Raw genomic sequence first — 14,043 nt, forward strand, 5'->3', positions numbered from 1 at the left:
AAAGGAAGTGCATAATTAGACTGTGGGTCTCCATTGCCACAGGAAGTCACTGGGGCTTAGAATTTAGCAAGGTTCGCAAAGGAATTGGACATTTATGTAGATAACAAGAATATCTGGAGTTGTTGTCATCAATAGCTATACATTTTGGAAGAGTTTTTGACCTCATTCTTCAGGGTTTAAGTCAGTCTCTGTCTATTTCAGATCAGGATGAGACCATATCTACCCACTGTGGGTGTCCCAAAGCATCCGGTGCTGGCTGCTGTGAAAGACAGGATATTGATTTAGATGGACCTTGGGTCTGATTCATTAGGGCAATGACTGTATTGGTTGCTTATCTGATGCTGGCTGTGTGTAGAGAAGTGGTGAGTAAACAAAGGTGAAACATGCCTGTATGCAGCGGGCTGGACACCTGTTGTGACAATTTAGGGGGTGGTTGCATAGCAAAGGCTAGTTTTGGTCAGGCCAAAACCTGACTCTTGGGCTGGTTGCAATGGTTCAAGAAACCAAAAGCCTTAAGTGTGTGTGTCCTGGTTATTATTAAAATACGGCATTTCCTCACTGATTCCTGTAAACTCTTCAAGACTTGGAGAAACTGTGATGTTTGATCAGTTACTCAAACATATGAAATACTGATTTTTCCCCCCCTGCCTTCCCATGGAACTCTGACACTAAAACTGAGTTCTGGGTAGTGCTTAATTGTAGCTACAGACTCCTCATTTCCAGGAACAGTCTCCTGAGGAAGGCTTCATGCACAGAGGGAAAGTTGGCAGGCACCAGAAAGAAATGGGGTTAGTCCAACTGGGTGTATGTTATAATGCTAAAAGCCCAGCACATCCCATCCCTTCCTTTTCCCCCTGACTTTTTGGGACCCCTTTTTTGGTACATGATAGCCAGTCCTTTCCTTTGCTTCTTGTCTAGCTGGAAGCAATCCTATTAAGAAAGTATTTCTATATAATTCAAATCAAGTTCTCTGGCTCCCATATGTGAGCTGTCTTTTCGCTTTTAAATTACAACCCATCTGGTTTCTGCAGTGGCTGCTACAGAAGTGAGATGGTAATATTGCTTCCTCCTCCTAACGGCAATAATAAAAATAGCACACTCAATTAAAAGAGCGAACAAGACATGTACAGTAAAACACATGACATGATCACAAATTGCCCTTCTCTTGTCCTTCTAATCTTCTACTCTCCCTACCCCAACTTCACTGTACCTTTTTGTTGTGAGGATAGCTTCACTGTACCTTGTTGTTTGTGGGATAGCTCAGTGGTTTGAGCATTGGCCTGCTAAACCCAGGGTTGTGAGTTCAATCCTTGAGGGGGCCATTTAGGGATCAGGGGCAAAAATTGAGGATTGGTCCTGCTTCAAGCAGGGGGTTGGACTAGATGACCTTCTGAGGTCCCTTCCAACCCTAACCTTCTATGATTCTATGATATAAGCCCTGTGATCCTTCAGTTGCTTACACAGATCCATTCACCCAGGTTTCGTCCTGTTGACTGCATCAGGTTTTGCACAAATGGTAGGGTCAGTCTGTTAGGATTACAGGATCGGTGCCACAGATTGTAAACCCCTCTGGTCAGTGACCTTGTCTTTTACTTGTTTGTAAAGTGCCACACATGCAAAAAGTGCTATAAAATAATAAATTATACCGAGTAGCCCAGATTTCATGTTGGGGGCCCTAGTTTTATGTGAACTAGTTCAAAACCAGTCCTTCATACTGCCCACTGCACATTTATTTTCTTCCCTGTAATGCCCATCTGTTTAGGTGGCTTGCTAGTGTAGTACAGTGCTTTTCAAACTTTTTTTCTGGGGACCAAGCTGAAGAAAATTGTTGATGCCTGTGACCCAACGGAGCTGGAGATGAGGGGTTTGGGGTGTGTGGAGGGGCTCAGGGCTGGGGCAGAGGGTTGGGGTATGGGGGTGAGGGCTGTGGGGTGGGGACAGGAATGAGGGATTCAGGGTGTAGGAGGAGGTTCAGGGCTGGGGCAGGGAGTTGACGTGCGGGGGGGGTCACGGCTGGGGGTGCAGGCTGTGCGGTGGGGCCAGGGATGGGGGGTTTGGTGTGTAAGAGGGGGCTCTGGCTGGAGGGGGGTGTCAGGGCTGGGGCAGGGGATTGCGGCCTGGGATTGCGGCCCAGAGTTGGAGCGCGGACTTACCTCTGGCGGCTCCCGGTCAGAGGCGCAGCCAGGGTGCAGAGGCAGGCTTCCCACCTGTCCTGGCACCCCGGACCGCGCTGCGTCCTGGAAGTGGCCAGCAGCAGATCTGGCTCCTAGGTGGAGGCGCGCAAGCGGCTCTGCGCAACTCTCGCCCACAGGCACTACCTCTCTTCCCCCGGAAACTGGCCAATGGGAGTGTAGAGCCAGTGCTCGGGGCAGGGACAGCACGCAGAGCCCCATGGTCCCCCTAATTAGAAGCCGGACCCGCTACTGGCTGCTTCTGGGGTGCAGCATGGTGTCAGAAAAGGTAGGCACTAGCCTGCCTTAGCTGGGCAGCACTGCCGACGGGACTTTAAACGTCCCAGTCGGCAGTGCTGACCAGAGCAAGGCGACTCAGCGCCTTACATACTGTGACCCACGGTTTGAAAAACACTGGTTTAGTACATCTAGCTATGCAGGTTATCATTTTGGAGATGCAACGACTGATGGATGTTTATAGCACTTTGAACTGGCCATCCATGTACCCCACTGGCACTCTCACCTACTGAAGCATCATGCAGAATTGCAGTCATAAGGCATTAGTGATGAAAGCTCTGTAAGTTGGTGGATAAGGCAGATTCCTTGTCCTTGATCCACCTCCTCCCCGTCTCTAAAGTTACAGGAAATTGGGTTGTAAATTTGTTTTGTGCGGTTTTGTCTTGACACCAGGATGTCAGTTGTTAGGCTTACCCTACAAAGTTTGCTTTGCACAATAAGTAAGTTTAACCCCTAGGCTCCCAGAACTATGCATTGTGATTCTTTTTTTTTTCTTACTTTATTTTACTGTCCTAGAAAAGAAGCTGATCTCACTTCCAGTCTCTTTTCTTGCTTGAAAAAAATTGATAGTGTTGGATATAATTCCATGAACAAATTTAGAAGCCCAGTGTGTAACAATATTAAAATGGATTCAGTTGAATTTTTTTTAATTGCACTTACTTTAAAACTAAAAACCAATGCAGTGCTACTATTTAACCAGGACTAAATATGGAATGTGAGTTATTAGCCAAGATATTTTAACAAATTTGAAAAGATTTACCATACCTTCAGTGCTAAGAGCAAGTCAGATAGATATGACTTTAGCTTTCTATTAGCTTTCACTAGTGTAATTAGTTGTACTAAAAATCACAAGTTTCCTTTGATTTATATCATTCAATGGAGCTAGAAACAAAGGCAGTCTTAGTCTCAACACAGAACATTTAAACTGGCTTTTTGTTAATTTTTTCAGCATTAAAATTTACTGGTCTCCCCACCCCCCAAGTCAAATATTGAAATGTATGTATTGGGGGAGCTAATGCTTCTTCTTTATAGCAGACTGAGTCAAGGATAAAATGTTTATGTTCTCATAAAGGTGACTGTGGTAAGTTGTGGGATTAAAAGAGGTATAAATTAGGCTGTTTGCTTTGTGGCAAAGAACAGAACAAGATAAGCATTTTAGTAAGATTGGGGCTTTTCTTGCCAAGTCTGCACCGAGCATGCCAGCCAGAGGAGAGATCATAGGGTCAGTGTTACCTTGTTACTGCTTTCCAAAACACTAGTGATCAGAGCCCTAAAGATCATCTTCATATAAACACATCCTGAAATGTGGTACAACTTTCCTGAAGTGTTTGGAACTTGAGGTGTTAAAATCTATTTGTCAAGACAAATGAGTGTAGTTGTAGCTGTGTTGGTCACAGGATATTAGAGAGACAAGGTGGCTGAGGTAATATATTTTAGTGGACCGACTTCTGGTGGTGAGAGAGACCAGCTTTTGAGCCACGCAGAGCTCTTCTTCGGGTCTGGGGAAGGTACTCCAAGTGTCACAGCAAAATGCCAGGTGGAACATATTATTTAGCATTGTGCTGTGATGCTCAGAGCACCTTTCCCAGAGCTGAAGAAGAGCTCTGTGTGACTTGAAAGCTTGCCTCTCTCACCATCAGAAGTTGGTCCAATAAAAGATATTGCTTCACCCACCTTGTCTCTTAAAACAAACAAAAAAATAGCTTAGTCCATAAGTCACATCCTGGCTGAGCTATATTAACTCATTGCATGGCCTTGACCAGTTTATAGCTACAAAACTGTGTTGTTAAAAGGGGAATGTAACATCCTGGAATTCTAGGGGACAAAATATGGTACGGGAAGATCTGAGCAGCTCTGTCTTAGTAGGTAAATGGTAATTGCCCTTCCAAAAAAAAAAAAAGAGTGGGAGAGCAAATAAAACACTGAGATACTTTTATATTGATCATTTCGGGTGGAAGTCACTTCTTGGAACTGGTTGTCATTGCTGTAAACCGAAATAGGCCATCTCCTTGGTTATGCTGAGGCAATCTGTGCCAATCCTTGCTTTGTGTTCTTCCTAGTGTTGAAGAAGAAATTAAATGAAGTTACAAAAACAGGACTGAAATGAAGTTACAAAAACAAGACTTTCTTGTCCATTTTTTCCCTTTTGTTTTTCTTTCTGTTTAATTCCTTAATATAGTTTACCAGCTTGGGTGGGCAAAGACGGTGTCTGCATTCTGAGAAACCCCTAGCATGCTTTTGGGCACTCTTTATTAATTAATTAATAAATCCATAATGCAATGAATGAAAACTAGCGATAAACTAACATCAAAAGGTTCTCCGGTCCCATTCTGACAACCTTCCAAAAGTTCACCAGGATAACTCGTGGAGAGAATTAATAATAGACGTTAGGGCCCGATTTTTCCAAAGGGCAGCCTCCCCCACTGTATTATCTGCTGTGTTCTGAGCACTTCTGGTTGCTTTGTTCGGGTTCCTAAACAGGCACGGAGCTCTTGTGGAAAATCCGGCCCCATTTGTCAGTGCTGAGAACTTTAGAAAGCTCAGTCGTGGTTAGGGTTGAACTAATGGAGGCCCACAGTCTATTCCATCCATTCAAATTTAATCCATACTGAACTTTTTGTTTGATCTTCTGGGATTATTAGATTCCCATTTTGGGTTAATTTTATTTTTTGAAGTTGCTCCGTGCACCTGACCTTAATAACTACAGCCTGCTGCTCTGAGATTATAGTGAATCCACTGTCAATAGCCAAATGGCATAAAGAGTTTCAACAGTCCTCAGCATGCCACTTCAATGCATGGATAAATTGCTTGATCTGGGCATGCATGCAAGCACACGCACACGTGCGCGCGCACACACACACACACACACACACACACACGTAAGCCTATGCTGCAATCAGAGGTGATTGCAGGTCATGTAGACACCCCCTGCTACCTTTAATCTAGCTAGTGTGGCTAAAAGTAGCAGTGAAGGTGTGATGGCAAGGGCTTCAGCATTAGCTGAACAGACTACCTGGAACTCTGGCTATTTACTCAAGTTCCTAGCCCATTGCAACATCTGTGTTGCTTCATCTTCGCTGCTATTTTTAGCCACACTAGTTAGATTAAAGCTAGCACAGTTGTGCGTACCTGAGCTGCAGTCACACCTCCAACTGCAGTGTAGAGCTACCCGGAGCCTCAGTTCTGTAACTGCTGAGCTGCACGAAAAACTTGCAGTCTGTTAGTGAGCATGTGGTCTCTGCCAGGGCCAGATCCGGCAAGGTGCTGACAGCCCTCAAATTTCGTGAAGTCAGTGGGAGCCGAGAGCACTAGGCACCTTAAAGGGACCACATAAGGCTTGATTTTTTCAGAGATGCTGAGCCACCTGCAGCTCTACAGAAGCAGACTCATATTTAGCATGTAGCATAATTTTCCTCCTGAACTCTGTTTCAAAGGACCCACTAAAAGTGTATATAAGATCCATTCTGGTCTTTCCAAAGTGATTCTGCTTGTGATATCTGCTCCTCCTACAGACTCCTTTGTAACCCTCGAAGCCATGCACTGGTGTTGTCTTCTGACAGCCCTGTTAAACAGCATCTCACTCTGCTAATACAGCTGTTGTTCTGGCCCTAAGAGAAAGCTCTGCTTTTATTGTTAAGGTCATACACACTCTTATTTACCTGCATATGTGGTTAGGCTATAGGTGGAGAAGATGGTTAACAATCCCAGGAATGTAAGTAGCCTGCCTAGCACAGAACTCTGTTCCTTTTGAGCTTGCTCTTTCCAGAACCAGAAGAGCAAAAGACTATACAAACGTCTGCCAATCTTACGTACAGTATGCAACAGGATGCTCTGCCTCTAAGACTACAGCAGCTGGATGCCACGTTGCTCTCACAGTGTTTGGAAGGAAAGGCCAGTAGAGGAGGCAGGGGCTGAAATGCTGTGGGAGGGGTTCTCCACCAGGAAAAACACAAAATGGAGAGGAAGAAAAGATTTGGGTGTGGTGAATTGCCATGTAGGCAGTTGTCCACTAGATGGCAAGCTGAGACCAACAGGCTCATTGCACTTGTGCCTGGAGGTAAAGGAGAGCTGGGATCTCCAGCAGAGCAACTGGCCTATTGCCATTCCCCTGTTCTCAGTGGCTTATAACTCAGCTATATAAAAGGTGGGGTGGAAAAAGTGCCCTGCGCCAAAACCTGGTAATCTAGTGGCCATGCAGGATACCCTAGAGTTAATCGCTGGGATCTCCCCCCCAGCCAGGCCAGAAGTGGCTTGGCATGCTGTGGGAGGCAATGTGCCCAGCTGTGAGAGGGAAGGGGGTGGAGGTGTGGGGGGTGGGTGGAGAAAGGAAGGGAGAAAGAGTGCCTCACTTCACCCTGCGCCAGTCTCAGTCCCTCCAGCTGCTTGCATGTGGCAGGTCTTCCAGCGCAGTGTTTTTATTTTTTTGGAGTGGACTTATGAGGCGGAGACATTGTTGAGCAGCAAGGAGTGGTTGCCCCCTCCCTCAGCCCCTTCAGCACGACAGCAGCAGCTGAAGGAGAATTCTGACTTTCTCTCTGAGCACTGTGCAGCAATAATGTCCTGACTTCCAGGGGGGCAGCAGAGAACCAGAAGCTCGCAGTGGTGCCAAGTACAGAGTAACCGAGTACACAGCCGTGTCCCTTTTCCTCTTCCCTTCCTCCCCACCCACTTAGTTTTGTTCCTTCTTCCCAACTGTGCTAGTTTTGCTCCCGCCCCTGCCCCTTTAAGCCATACCACCTAAACTCTTCAAACCTCTTCTGGTCTTCCCCCTTCCCTGCTGTTCCAGCTAATCTCATTGCCTCCAAACAGCAGCAGTTCAAGTCCATCGTCTGCAGCACGGATGCCAGAAGTCCCCGCTCTCGTCCCTACCCAAAAAAAAAAAAAAAAAAAAAGTCAAACTGCAGCACACCACTCCTGACGAAAACGTTGTTTTGGTCTCTTCCCTCCTGCTGTCAGGTTAAAGGAGCTGCTGGCATTTTTCAAGCCAGGTAGCATTTTTGAAGTAAACCGAATGGAGATGAAAATCGTCTAAACCACAACCCCCGTCCCATTTTCAGTATTTATCTATTTTCCCCTCCTTCTCCCTCTCTCTGTTTCCTTTTCCTCACACCATTCCCTCTTGCATGTGAACTTGCTCTAGTCTGGAGTAAGGGGGTTGTCACGGAGTCCCTGGGCAATGCTCTGGAACTGCTCCCTACGAAGCCAGGCAGGACTCTGGTGAAGAGTCCTGCCTGGCTTCGTAGGGAGCAGTTCTAGAGCATTGCCCGGGGACTCTGTGACACTCCCCCTGCCCCAGATTAAGCCTGTCTTCAGGGCAAAAAGCTCACACAGCTTCCATCTTCCTGGGTCTGAGCTCAGAGCATTCAGCATCCTCTGCCCCTCCGTGTGCTTCCCACAGCGAGTCCGCCCAGGCAGGGTCCTGGGGAAGCCAGAGGGTCCTGCACCCCAACTTCACAGTCAGACGTGACTTTTAGCCAGCCAGTAAAACAGAGGTTTATTAGATGACAGGAACACGGTCTAAAACAGAGCTTGCAGGTACAGAGAACAGGACCCCTTAGCCGGGTCCATTTTGGAAGGCAGCGAGCCAGACAACCACATCTGCACTTCACTCCACATCCCCAGTCAGCCCAAACTGACTCATCCTCCAGCCCCTCCTCCTCTGAGCTTTGTCCCTTTCCCGGGTCAGGAGGCCACCTGAGTCCTTTGTTCTCCAACCCTTTGGCTATCACCTTGCAGTGGGGAAGGGCCCAGGCCATCAGTTGCCAGGAGACAGAGTGTCGGCCATCTATGTACACTGACCCTTTGCTCTGCAACAATTACACCCCCTTATCCCACCACCTAGAGACTTAAGAAATGCATAGGGGAAACTGAGGCACCCCTACAGTATTCAGAGGAAACATTAAGAACAGTCCCACTTCGTCACAGAGGGGGAACGGATGTTCAGAGTGCAAAGTTTACCCAGTGTTAATAAGCTGCGTTTCAGCCCCATTTCATGGAGCCGTCCATTCAGCTTCTATTCAGAGGCAGTGCAGAGAGCTCAGTGACACTGGATTCAGTTGTTGTTGGGATTGCATGTTACCATGGTGATCTGCTGTGACCATATTAATAAATCTCAACTCCTCTCTCTGGATTTGTGAAAGAAACAATACAAATACACCCACGTTTCTGAAGTGCCTTTGAAATGAGATCAAGTTTGTACTGTAGAAGGCCCAGACACAGCTCTTTGGCATGACCTCTTGGTGCAGGATGTTGGGGGATGTATGGTGTAGAGGTAGCATGCTGGAGATCTCTCTCTGATGCTGTCTTAGATTAGACTGGGCAGTGCTTTATAATTCCTCGGTCCTTGACATGTACGTCTAATGTGCCGCATATGACCAGGGACCTTACTTCTAGTCCACAAAATGGGGCAGGATGTGTGGAGACTTCAGGTGAATGTAGGGCCCTAGAAACAGGATGTTGGCTTGTGAGAAAGTTGATGGGGACACAATGGCTCCCCAGAATGATTTTGTTTGAATTAGAGCTGTGACATTCTAATGTGTATCTGCCTCTGAGACTCTCCAGTATAAGAATGCATCAGTCTTTCCTTGCTAACTTCCCCATTCCCCTTTTGCAACGCTCTGCCAGCTGTAAATATTATCTTCATCCTACATTTTAAGAAGTGTCCCCATTGGAAGGACTGTTAAATGCCACTTTGTGGAAGAAAAGCAGTGTCTGCCTGTTTAAAGTTTATGGTCTTTTTTTAATGTAAACTGTGTTTAGTACTCGTGAATTGTGCCAAATGGACAGCCCTGGAAACTTATTTTCTGTCTCAGTTCACAGAACAGATACATAAAGACAGTGAATGTATGAACTTCCCCAGCCTTTCCTGCATGCATCTGGCTCCAAGGTCTTTTTCTGTGCTAAGATTTTTGGAACTCCTGCAGCCCCACTGGTTGTAGTTGCCCAGTGGTATTGGTAATATAGTTTGTTATAAGTACTCGTATAGGAAGGCTTAGGTGTGTTAACTTCAGCTAATCCTTCTCTGAGCATCCCCATAAAAGACCATTTCATAGTACAACTACATCTAATGACCTTTTCATCCAGGGATCTCAAAAATGTTTTCCAAACATCAATTATACCTTGGGACACCCCATGTGACTAGATTTTTTCCCCCTTTTTAACAAATAGGAAAATTGAGGCTAAAAGATTTTAAGTGGTTTGCCTAAGTTTCTATAAAGTGAATCTGCAGCAGACTGGGGAATACATGTGAAGAGCCCTGTCTTCTAATCCCTGATTCTGACTTCTAGACCACAGTCCTCTGTCTGACAGGTGTTCAGTGGTGATGGAGCCGGACTTTGTATTTCTGCTTTAGAAAAGTAATTTAGTGTTACACCATTTCTGTGTTTTGTAGCAAAACTCAACCTTGCGTTCCCATCCAATACGTAGCCTGCTACCCTCCTCCCCTAAATTTTGCTGCTGGGAATTCTTTTCTGAAATTGTTTTTCATTTTCCTCTTCTAATTACACAAAATGGTGAAAGAGTAATTTCCCAGTGGAAATTAATGTGTCTTTTGAACTCAGTCCAATGCTTTAAACCTCTGCATTCCTATCGTTTTGGCTCATTCAGAAAAATAAATTAACTTGAAGGGCTTCAGTCATAACTCCCCAACACACCATGGTTGGATACGAACTAAACACTTCCAATCTCCTCACATTACACCATAACTAACTGGAAGTTGTGAATTTGTTGGATCACTTTAATTCACCTTAATTGTCACTCATTTATTCTATTCTATGTAGGTTCTTATGCCATGCTCATCACCATCGCATCTGAGTGCCTTCCAGTAGTGCATTAAAACTCCCTTTGACTGAGACTAGGGTCAATGGTATCTACTGAGGATACAATATTATAGTAACAGCAAATGACCAGGTAGAGGATTTACTTGCTTAGGATTTTGATATCATCAGCAACATTTTACTCCTAGAACACTGGTTGTAAATTTGATCCCAAACTGATAGTTATCAAAAGTAATTAATTGTTAGAGCTGGTCAAAATTATTCATTCAACTTTTATTTTTCCCAATGAAAAAAGGGCTTTTTAGTTCAAACAGAAATTTCCATATTCAATGAGGTTTTTTGGTTTGCGGCCAAAATGGTTTGTTTCCAGTTTTTTGTTTTTGACAAAAACTTTGAAATGTTGGAGAAAAATGTAGATGAAGACACAAACTTTTTAGTTTTTTTTAATTGAAATTTTGGGTTTGGTCATTGCTGTTGGGTGCCTGGTTGACGTCCTGTACAAAATGAACTTGGGCCAGGGCTTCATTGACAACTCATCACTTCGTGAAAATTGGTCCCCTTATTCTCTGCCTTGTTTGAGAGGTCAAAGACTGCATTGGTTCGTGAGTCTGAACTGCCATGTTGCCCCAAGAGATGGTCTCTCTCCAGGTCAAGATTGAGGTACAATGAGATGCCTGGGCTGAACCTGGTGTGTGGATTAGTAGAGGATTAATCATTTACCAAAGTTGTCAATCTAGTACCTTTCAGCACAATTAAATTTGCTCCATAAATAGCTAAAAATACTGGGCAAGACTGAAATGCTACTTTGTGTCTGCAAATGTTGAGACCACCACCGTCAGGATTAAAAGCAGAAATATCTTTTGGTTGGGGGAAAAAACAAATAAAAGATGTTTTGGCTGCTACTGATAGGTCATTCTCGAGTTACCCTGGGCTCAGAACAGAGACCTCTTGTTAAGGGCCCTGGTCTTCTTCAGTATCTACAGCTCTGAACAGTGAACCAGACATCTTTGTAGTGGGTTGCTGTGCTTCACGCAACCTTGCAGAGCTCTCTGCTGATCTAAATTTGACCACGATGAGGTGTGGAGGAAGAATTTACAGGCATTTTCCTCATCTACTTGGCAGTACGTTGCTCCTCTGTAACTTTCCGCTGGCTTTCCTTGATACCCGAATGCATAGAATAGCTTTTCTGTGAATCAGACTTTTTGGTCCACTTACCTGTCCGCTCTTGGAGAGGTGTTGTAACATTGGCTAACTCTAAAACCCTTCAGTCCTTGTTCAAAGGTGACACATGCTTCGCAGTCCAAGAATTTTATTCAAAATGAATGCAGTGACAGTGCTGATCTTTGGATTCCATGGCATTAAACATCTCTGCAATCTGTCTTGCTAAAAATCAAACCCTGTGACGGGTTGGATCACGGAAACCCCTTTGGGATTGCCAGCTGATGTGCCAAGACTACTTCTGCCCCTGCTTTCCCTGCCAGCTTGGGACTCCAGCACCATGTCTTGTTGAGCCAGACATGCCAGTCTGCTCCAACACAGACACAGGGTTTGAACAACGTGCCCCAAAGCTGCAGACTTAACTGAAATCAGCTTAAGAAATGTTCCTGTCTTTTACACTCAGATGCTCAACTCCCAATGGGGTCCAAACCCTAAATAAATCTGTTTTACCCTGTATAAAGCTTATACAGGGTAAACTCATAAATTGTTCGCCCTCTATAACACTGATAGAGTGATATGCACAGCTGTTTGCCCCCCCAGATATTAATATATACTCTGGGCTAATTAATAATACAGAAAGTAGGATTTAAGTGGTTCCAAGTAGTAACAAACAGAACAAAGTGAATTACCAAGCAAAATAAAATGAAACATGCAAGTCTGTATGTCTAAGAAAACTAAATACAGATAAAAACCTCACCCAGTAAGCTTCCTTTTACAGACTAGTCTCCTTCTAGTCTGGGTCCAGCAATCACTCACACCCCCTGTAGTTACTGTCCTTTGTTCCAGTTTCTTTCAGGTATCCTTGGGGGTGGAGAGGCTATTTCCTTAGCCAGCTGAAGACAAAATGGAGGGGTCTCCCAGGGGTTTAAATAGACTTTTTCTCTTGTGGGTGGACACCCCTCCCTCCCCCTGTATAGAATCCAGCTACAAAATGGAGTTTTGGAGTCACATGGGTGAGTCACATGTCCATGCATGACTCAGAACTTACAGGTAGCAGCCATGGGTCACATGCTACCTTGAACGTCCTCAAGTAGACTTCTTACGTGGACTGGAGCATTCCAAGATCCATTGTCCCTTAAGTGCTTCTTGATTGGGCTCTTAATTTGCATATTCCTTTCTCAAGAAGCTGACCAAATGCTTTACAAAGGCTACTTAAAAATCAAGCCAGAACACCCAATATTCATAACTTTGAAAACAAAAATGATACATGCATACAAATAGGATTAATAGATTCAGTAGATCGTAACCTTTACAGAGATATGTTACATGGTATATGTAACATAAAACATATTCTAGTTATGACATTCATAAGCGTATTTTCATAAAGCCCTATGGGGGGCTCCACAACAACCCCAACCAAACAAAACACCAACAACCCACCACAAACAGCAGGAGAAAGGAGATTTAACTACTCCATAAGCTTTAGTAAATCAGGCAGATCTTTGGAGGCAGCTCCATCAGCAAATCTAAGACATAATTTTGTGTTGATTATGGATTTACAGTCAAGCTTGACTTTAATGTGATTCCAGAGAGATGAATGTTTGCAGGAAGCTAGAGCTGTTGGGTCGGTGTTGAAGAGGTTGGGTTTGGCAGTCTTCTGAAAAAGAGCCCAGAAAGCTGTGCCATAGGTGGTTTCATGAATCCCTGAAGAGCTGGATGAGATGAGAAGCTTTGAAGTTTAATAGCAGGATAAATTGTCCTTTTGTAACTTGCTGCTATGTTACCATTGCTATCCTCCAGGTATTTCAAGATGTGATTGTAGTGTGTGTGTGTCTATTATTGTCTCATGTTTGTACAGTCACTCACTCATGCTCTTACAGAGCCCACTCTTTGACATTCCCATCCCTGGACCAGACCATGGAGGGGTTTGGGGTGTCTCTCCCATTCAGGCTGCTTCCAACACGCCTTTCCCATTCTTTCTCCTGTTTTGAGCAACACTGTATCTGGCTTGTTTCTCCCTCTTGTTGCTGTCCCCTGCCATCCACATAGCTCCTACCTATCCATCTTCCTCTCTGATTTTGACTCCTCTCTCTCTTTCTCTCTCTCTCTCCCATTCATCCTCTGCGACACCAACTTTCATATTGAACATGAGTCAGACACCTTTGCTGCAAGTTTCCTCACCCTCACCTCTTCATTTGACCTGCAGCCCTGGTTGAATTGTCCTGCCTGCCAAAATGGCTGTTCACTTGACTTACCAAGTACTGCTCTCGTCCAACCCCTCTCTCTCTCTCTCTCTCTCTCTCTCTCATCATCCCCTGGTCTCTTTCAGCATATCCATTCTCCCCTCCACCCAGTATCTTGGTCTTTCTGTGCCTTCCAGTCCATCAGCACTGAGGATTCATGTCTGTTCTCAGCCCTCTCCTTCCTCCCTCTCTGCCCTTCCATTGATTTAGTTGTTAATTCTCTCGCTGCTTCATTCTCCTCCACCCTTAACTCTCTCTGCCCCTGTTTCCCATCGCAAGGTCTGCCCTAGCTCACCCCCTCTGTCTGCTTCTGCCACTCCTGCTTGCACATTGCTGGTAGAAAGCCCAATGACCTGGCTGACTTTCTCCACTACACATTCATTTTCTCCTCCTTCAGTT

General features: G+C 45.0%; 1 protein-coding gene across 5 annotated transcripts in view; it reads left to right on the top strand.

Annotated features, from left to right (window-relative positions):
• ARHGAP26 (Rho GTPase activating protein 26) overlaps positions 1–14,043 on the top strand; it is a 316,385-nt gene that overhangs the window by 123,741 nt on the left and 178,601 nt on the right. The window lies entirely within an intron of this gene.

Source organism: Chelonia mydas, chromosome 8 (assembly GCF_015237465.2).
Source record: "Chelonia mydas isolate rCheMyd1 chromosome 8, rCheMyd1.pri.v2, whole genome shotgun sequence".
Classification (NCBI taxonomy): domain Eukaryota; kingdom Metazoa; phylum Chordata; order Testudines; family Cheloniidae; genus Chelonia; species Chelonia mydas.